Source organism: Papaver somniferum, chromosome 2 (assembly GCF_003573695.1).
Source record: "Papaver somniferum cultivar HN1 chromosome 2, ASM357369v1, whole genome shotgun sequence".
NCBI classification, from domain to species: domain Eukaryota; kingdom Viridiplantae; phylum Streptophyta; class Magnoliopsida; order Ranunculales; family Papaveraceae; genus Papaver; species Papaver somniferum.
In genome coordinates, this window is record NC_039359.1 from 175,834,632 (window position 1) to 175,843,832 (window position 9,201).

The window sequence follows — 9,201 nt, forward strand, 5'->3', positions numbered from 1 at the left end:
AGAACATGTGTGTATTGGTGAGGAATACCCAAGGTTCAAAAAGCCGTTTTGAGATGGTTTGCGAGAGAAGTGGGCAATACAATGAGAAGAATAGCCACAAGAGAAAGGATCATGTATATCCAAAGAGGACTAATAGGGTATACAAGACTCATACGAGGAAGGATAATTGTCCCTTTAAGCTTGTATTTCGTTTAAATAACAAGAAAAATGAATGGGATTGTGAGGTTTCGTTCGACCGTCATAACCACCGGGATCCGAAAGATTTTGTTGGTCACTCCCTAGTTGCGAAGCTAAAACCTCATGAAATGGAGGATGTAAAGAGATTGACCAAAGCATTTATCAAACTCAGACAAATTCTCAGAGGCTTCAAGGAACAGGATAAGACGAACGTGTCTTCTCTAAGTACAATTTATAGCGCACAAGAAAGTATTAGAAGGGCGGAATGGGAAGGGAGGAGCGTTATGCAAGAATTTGAGAAGATAGTTTGGGATTACAACTACACGCGTATCATTAAAAGAGGGCCGGAAAACAAGCCCCTTCAAATATTCATCTCGCATCCTTTGCTTTCACAATTGGCTCATACATGTTGTGGTGTTCTTATGATGGATTGCACCTGCAAGAAAAACAAATACAATGTGTCGTTGTTGAACATCGTGGGGAACACATTGGACAAGGTAACATTCACATTGGCTTGATGTTTAATGGAAAAGAGAGGGACTATAATTATCATTGGGCATTACGTCAATTAAAAAGATTTTTCCGGGAAAATCAACTTCCGAGGGTTATCATAACCGATCAAGATGATGCATTAATGAATGCAATATCCGACATCTTCTCGGATGCACAAAATTTCCATATACCATATACGTAATAATGTGATAAAAAATTTTCATGCCTTGTTTGAACCCACAAAGGCAGATATTAAGAAGAGAATGATTGTTCAACTAGAGGAAGATGTTCGCAAGAACAAACTGTCACCCGAAGAAGAAGAAGATGTGAGAGGCAAGATCAAAGAGCGAGTGGACAAAGAACATGAGGAAAATCATAAAAAGTGGTTGGAATTTTTAAGAGATTGGGATAAAGTTTATTGGTCTCTTGCCGAGTATATGTATTAAAAGAGATTGGACAAGTTTATTTCCGATTGGAATGAAGTTTATCCGACTACCGTCTGGTATTATCGGACTCAATAGTTGGATAAGTTCAAGGAAAAATTTGTGCGTGCATGAACAAACCGGTATAGACACTACGGGAATGAAGCAACTAGTATAGCGGAGGCCGTTCATGGGAGATTTAAAGATCTAATCCGGTCCGGCCAAGGAAATGTGGTTACGGTCACCGAGGTAATGGATCAATACTTTAAGAGTGATATTGATAGGATCAAGAAGGCTTTTGAGAAAAGCTCAATGGAAAGGATGGCTTCATATTCACCATATGTTAAGTTGCTCCAAGGGATAGAGTTCAACGTCTCTCAATGGGAAATAAAACATATGATGAGACAAATGATATGGGAGATACACTGCGGAAAACCGGGTGATGTGTGAATTTGTTCCGACTTGTCTTCGTTGGGGCTTCCGTGTCGTCATATGCTTGTGAAGTATGAAGAAGTGATTCATATTGAGGTTATCGATCCGTTTTGGAAGCAACTATCTTTCGACCCTCCCCCTACGAAAGATCCCGGACAATCACCTTGGAATACAAACGAAGCAAATGAATTATACGAAGCTTACTCGCGTGGCAACTCGGTTAGCCAGCAAGTCTTGTTGAGCCAACTAAGGCTAATTACACGCCCATGGACATCACAAAGTGAAGAGCCAACAAAGGGAGATCCTCCCCGTATACCACAAACCAAAATAGCAAGGAGAAAACAAATGAAAGAATTGAAAGAAATGAATCAACGTGAAAATGAACTCAAGGCAAGTAAGAAACGAGATCTAACCGGATGTGAGATTTCAGAAGCAAGGTCCGTGGAAGCGCCGGTTCCAAACAAAAGGGGTAGGCCGAGAAAGGAACCGCTATCAAGTCAACAACAAACGACGGATTCTGTATCCACACCAAAAACCGATAAATCGGAGGTTCCAAAGAAAAGGGATAAACCGAAGAAGGTACACACATCGATCGAACAAGAACAACAACATGAAAATTCTGAAGCCCCACCCATAGTCGTTGTAGCGGAGGTTCCAAAGAAAAGGGGTAGGCCGCCAAAGGTACCAACATCAAGATACCAAGAACAACAAGGTGAGCATTCCGGAACCACACCCATAGTCGATGTAGCGGAGGTTCCAAGGAAAAAGGGTAGGGCGCCAAAGGTACAAACATCAAGCTACCAAGAACAACAAGGTGACGAGGCGGGGGTGCCAAACAAAAAGGGAAGACCGAATAAGTAACCTACATCAAGTCAAGTAAATCAAGGTGAAAATTCCGAAGCTACCCCAAAAATAAGTGATAGCAAAGGTAAGCGACCCATATCTAGTCAACAACCACACGATAGTGAGAACTCCGTAGGCATGACCAAAGTTGATGTAATTTCTGTTCCAAGGCGAAGGAGTGGGGCAAAGAAGTACAAACTCCCAACATATACTAAAGACATTGGAAATATAGAGATTGCAGAGGATGAAATGAATATAATTAAGCTAAAAGTTGGTAATATGAAGATGTTCAAGGATTCCAAAACAGGTAGGACTTATAAACATTACCATACCAAGATAGAGTCTTACGTAGACCAACTTACTGAGACTATTCGTGAGTTTATTGTGTATACGGATGATGTCGATGGAGATGGAAATTGTGTCTATCATGCCGTGACCGAACAATTAGGAATCTTCGAGGCGGCGGTTAGTAGAAGAATGACACTATGCCGATATGCTAGAATGAGGATGGTCGAATAACTTGTGGAAAAGATGAGCTTTTATGAGCAATTGGTTGGTCAAGGCGAGGGGTTTGATAATATGTATGCTCAAGTGTTAGGACCCGAGCAGGAGATTAAGTTTCTTCCTTCTGAATATTGGATGAGAATGCCACTTTGTGGGCATATAGTAGCGGATATATTTAATTGTGTTGTTCATTATTTTACCCCCACCGTAGAATTAACATATGCACCAAAGTGGCAAAATGCGAAGGATCTCTTAAGAAGAGAAGAGTTTTTTTGGCGTTTGTGAACGATAATCATTTCGTTATTCTAAAACTCAAGGAAAATTGTCAATTGCCACCTGTTTGTGGGATGGTTAAAAACAAGAATCTATATCCCAATATCTGGAAGGGATGGATGGCATTGTATGAGGAGAATCACCAATTTTGGGATGTGTTGGCCTTATCAAATAAACCTCTCCAAGAGGAGGACATGCAACTTCATACGTGTGGAAGCGATGATGAGTAATTTGGATATGTGTGGTTCACTAATACGCAAAATTTTGTTTTCTTTTTGGATGTATGAATTGTAAACATTAAATCATATTTTGATGCCAATGACGGCATGGTTATCTTTCATTATTACAATACCGGGACTTAGGTGCCGGCGTATAACTTACCTTTTGAAACAGTGCCGGAAATTCAACATCCAGAGATATTAGTAAATGTGTTGGCATTGTAAGTAGAATAAAAACAGTGTCGGTACTCAGACAAAAATATTTTGCACCTGGAGTTATAGACTGCCGGCATGGTAGGACAAAATACATTCAATGCCGAAACTCTGCAATTTTTGGGATTTTGAAATTTTTAAGTGTCGGCATTGATATTACGCTTTTCGAACATGCCGATACTTAAGAAAACCTTGGAAATTTGTTAAGTCTTGGCACATTCAAACTCTGTAAAAGAGGTAATTTTACACTGGTTTATCAACATAATAAATCAAATAACAACACTAGATTGTATAAAAAGACAAACTCCAATTTAAGAGGTTCCAAACCTAAAACAAATCGAACATAAACCAAATCAAGCAAAGAGTTTAGCAAGACACACAAAAAAACACATTTTTCAAGACACACAAACAAACATAAACCAACACTAGATTTTTCAAGACCAAACTAACACTATAGAAGAAACACACGATTACTTGGTCCTTGGATTCTTGTGTGCCCTCTTCTTCTTTTCTCCCCGCAATTTTTTTGCCTCTGGATATTCTATTTTGTCCATCTTTTTCTTGACTTTCTCCATTTCTTTCTTGGTCAACACCTATCCTTTCTTGTTCTTTTTCTTAAAGAACGTTGCCAAATTTCCTATCCGCTAACATTGTTGTCATATTTTTAAAAATGTAATTAGTATGTGTAGACTTATATAAGTTCATAGATATAAATTGAAAGAATAGAAAATGAACAAGAAGTACATACCAACAACGCAAGGATATTTTGTAGTCCGGGTACAGTAATTTCTGCCGCAGTTGTGGAAGGAGGTACTTCTTGTGGAGGAACTTCTATGTTAGCCGGGCGTACAACATAAGGATGCGAGTACTTCCAATGACTTCCGAAAAAGGTTGATTCGGTCTCATAACCGTTTTCCGTCAATTCCCGACCAACCCTATCCAACTCCAATGTGTAAGAATGGGTTTTGGATCGTAAACTATCAGAGTATGGTTCTCACTTGCTTCGCATTGAGGAAAGTCATGAGAGAATTTTTGATAAGATGTATCCGTAAGATTTTTCTGCTTGTACCCAAGTTGGCGCATTACACGGCGAGGGTTGTGCATAACAGATCCTTTTGGATAAAATAACGGTCTGTTGTAGAATGAAACATTGTCACTCCTTTCAAAGTAAACTCCTCTGACATTCCTATATAGGTCAAACACAACATCTTGTACAGCCACTGAGTCCAGAGACAATCTCATTGTGCATAACCGTTTCTTGTTATTGGGCTTCGGGGCAATGTTGAAGAAGTATTTCTGAGCTAGATCCTGATGCTCTAGATAATCACGGAATTTCTTCAATCCTTTATACCCAATGAACAATTTTGGAAAGTGTTCATAATCCCACACCTATGCCAGTGCGATGTATAAGAAAAAATACTAATGACAAAATAATTGGAAACATCCGCTTCTATCTTCGCTTGTTTTACACGTTCGATTATCTCTTTAGTTTCTTTGCGATATTTTGCTTCTATTGTTTCCTCTTCTTCTTCTTCTCCTTTTCTTCTAAGTATCTCTTCTTCCATTACGGCAATTGACTTGGTGGTTTGCTCATTCCTTACAAGTTTTTATAGTATAATGGCAATTGAGTTGGTGGTGGATGATGATTGATTTTCTATCAGAGTGGATAATTTGTTCTTCTTAAGTTTTTCTTTTTCCATGGAAATGATGAAATCGGTAATTGGTGATTGATTTGCCATCAAAGATATGTGTTGGAGCTCGCCTATTTTTTTTTTTTTTTTTTTTTGAGGTATCAAGTGCAATGGGTGTATCCATTCCTTTAAATAGATGAGGACACAACGGCTCTTTTCCACTTTATCATTCCGGCATTGTCAGTAACTTAAATCCCACGTCGGAAAATCTCTTTACTGGTTTATGTTTTAAAAAATAGCCGTTATGCATTGAATGTTCAATTCCAGCGTTGTACAGAGGATGTTCGACCATGCCGGTAGTTGGTGCCGGCACTCTTATGTATATACTTTCAATGCCGGAACATGGTTTATTGTATACATAATTTTGACACTAAATTCCGGCATAGGATAATATATAGTATCTATGCTGGAATCCTGACGGTATTGAATTATGTTAACAAAGTAAGCCGAAACTATAATTTATTTCAAATGTAATCCTTGTCGTAGGAAGCACGAATGCACTTAGCACGTGCATCAAGCCTTTAAACCACTTGTTGACCCAAGTGGACGAGTTATAGTCTCGTGAGGGTTTACATAGGGATGTACCCACAAAACCTTACCAAAAACTACCCTAAAACCTAATCAAATACCACCAAACCTATCAATCTTCTTAGGAAGAATCCGTATCCGATTCACCCAGCTGGTGGTACTCCGTGAATTTGTTTACAATGTGGTTCATGTTGGCATCAGACACGAATGCTTCTCCCGTTTCCTGTAAGTAACGTGTTTTCACGTCTTCATGCTACAAAAACAACACAAAAACTTAGTTTGTTACATAAAAATTGAAAAAGAGTGGATTGTGTCGAATTAATCATAAAGATACTTACAAGTTGTTGAGGGGACAATCTATTGCGGGTAGCATGCTCGATCTGGTGTTTCATTTTTAGATACTCAACCACCGCATTTAGGATGATGTTGTGTCGTTGCTCGATTTGTTGAGTAGTTCTTACTTTCGGGTTACCATAATCGTGAATAAATTTGTTAAAAATCTTCAACCACATGGAATCCCGCATGTTGTTATCTATAATTGAAGGACGAGTTTCGGCGTACCATGCTTGGGTGATTGCTAAATCTTCCTCGGAGTCGAACGATGACATTTATTATATGTGGGAGTAGGTTTTATATATAAGTTCAGGGTGTGGGTTTCCTAAGTTATTTATAGATGACTATTCTAGGGTTTAGGGTTTCCTAAGTTAAGAGTCTCGAGGATATATATAAGAACACACGAGTTTTGGGCAATTGTGTCAAGTATTAGCTCTCTTTATATAGAGAAAAACCTCAACGGATAGTTTTTTTTTTGAAATCACCCAGAGTGCCAGCATTGAATTTCATTTGACATAAGATGTCGGCACCGAGTTCCGGTATGGGTTACGGTTAGATGTTCATGCGGGTACAGGTGAATTTCTTCACAGATATTGGGCCAAATATGCAATCATAACCGACATAAATTAATAACAGAGGTCAACGCCGGTATGAGCTACCGGCATCGTAAGTATTCCTGCGACCATGTAGGTATAGGTGAATTTATTCACAGAGATTGGGCCAAATATGCAATAATCACCGGCATGGTTTAATAACAGAGTTCAACGGCGGTACTTGGTACCGGCATCGTAAGTATTCCTGAGACCATGTCGGTACTTGTGAATTCAAATATGACTGTTGGAGCTTCATTTGCATATAATACCCCTCCTCAATTCCTTTGGAAAAATATACACAAAGCCCCCACCAAATAACAAAAATCCTTCTCTCAAGAAAGCAAGCCTCAAAAAATAGATCAATCAAGCACGGTTCAAGCTTCACAAGCGATGGGAGATTCATCATCAAGCTCTGTTTTCAAACCACCATCAATCTCTACCTGCAAAGTAAGTAGATTCAACATTACTAACAATATATGGACAGTTAAATTCTTCTCTACTATGACGTATCACTAATATAATCTTCTCTTACAAAGTCACCATTGCAGTTGTCAAATTTGCAAGTCACCTTCTCATCTAGCCATGGACTGTCCTTTTATTTATTCAAAGTGTAGAAGCTGTGATGAGACACGCCGGTTTTGGATTGCAAAAACTGATGATGCTGAAAATGGAAGAATGTTTCTAAGGTGTTTGAATCACCCAAAGTGCGATGAGTTTCAATGGTTTAACAAAGCTGTTGAACTAGAAGAATCAAGAGAAAACCGCAAGGGCCAATACAAGCCTATCGATGGGTGTGATGGGTGTTATATGAAGGGAAAGGAATATGTTGAAAGAGAATAAGAACCAATGAAGATGGTCCTTGAAACCCCCATTCCGGACGATGTCTTCGAAGAAATTCGCGAAAGGCTCAAAGGTTCCGCAATTGTTGAAAAGGGATGAAAATATATTATGAGATCATCTCTAACCAAAGTTACTCCATTCCATGTTTTTTAGTATGTTTTAATTTAAAATTTCAAATCCAGTGTAACAGATTACTTAGGAATGAAATAAAAGAGCATTCGGAACGGATTTATAATCAATACCGGCATTGTAGTTTTATCAAAACCAATGCCGGTTTTCTAGAAAAACTATAAGCGTATAAGAAAATCAGAATTCCGGCATAAAGTCAATCAAGATTACAGTGCCGGTTTTCTGAAAAACTATGAAAGTTTAAGAAAAACATAATTTCGGCATAGATTTTATAAAATACTACAATGCCGATACCTGCCAATATCTATACGGGAACTTGGACCCTTTCAACTTCTTATTCCGATATTGTTTTATAAAACAATTCTAATTCCTGGAATTATAACTACTCTTCCACGCCGGAATCTGTACCGGCACTGTATTGCCTAAATATTTCAATGCTGGCACCTGTTGTAAAGAAAACTTTCAAAGAAAACATTTCACTAGAAATCTAAACATGTTCAACATAAACCAAACAGCTGGATTGTGCTTAAATGTTATTAATCCAGGTATCATAAACCAAAATCAAACCAAACAACTAAAGAGTTAACCATAAGGAATAAACAAAAACAAGTTCGGAATTGTTCAAGACGTAACAACCACCATCCAAATAAATAAACACAACTAAAGAGTTAATCACTTGGTCTTTTGCTTCTTTTAGGATGGTTTCTTCCTCGTTTCCCCGAACAAATCCTTTGCACTAGAGTCGGTTTCTTCAATTCTATCAAGCTTTTCCTCGACTTCCTTCATTTCTTCAAGGGATAACACCTCTATTTCCTGGTACTTGCAACCTAACATCTTCTTCAACTTGCCAAGCCGACGCCGCTAGTTTCATACATCAAACACATAATTAGTATATGTATGTTGATATAAGATTATATGTACATTAAATGACTAAGCAACTAACAATACTTACTAGCAATCCAACGGTCTTATTAAGTTGGGCCATCGTAGGTGGTGCCTCTGCAGGAGTTAAGCATGTTTGTCAATATTAGTGATCAAAACTATATGTCTTGATTTCTAGTTTACTTATGACTAAGTCTCGGTCTAGGATAGTTAAATGTAGTTGAGCTCCAAACTCCATGGCGATCATCTTACGAAGACGAAGAACTACTCGAGGAACAAGTGAAACTTCATCCGACTAAAAGGTATGTGGAGACTTGAACTTATCTACCACTCAAAAGTCTATTCTATCTCCTACTCTTGAGACAAAGTCGTATAAGTATGATAGTTTTCATACATACGCATTTGCTATTTCGAGCCGAGTTTACTCGTTAATCTTTTTCTCGAAATACGTGTTGGTAAGCTTTCGCTTTAACCATTTTCATCTTTACCCATGACGAAAGTCATGATGGCGTTTCAATCTTGAAAATAGCTTTGATAACGATAGTCGTGAATAAAGATTGTTATAACATTATAAAAGAATGTTTCAATTATTGAAATGTGGAGTTGAGATTACCATCTATGGATATAAGAA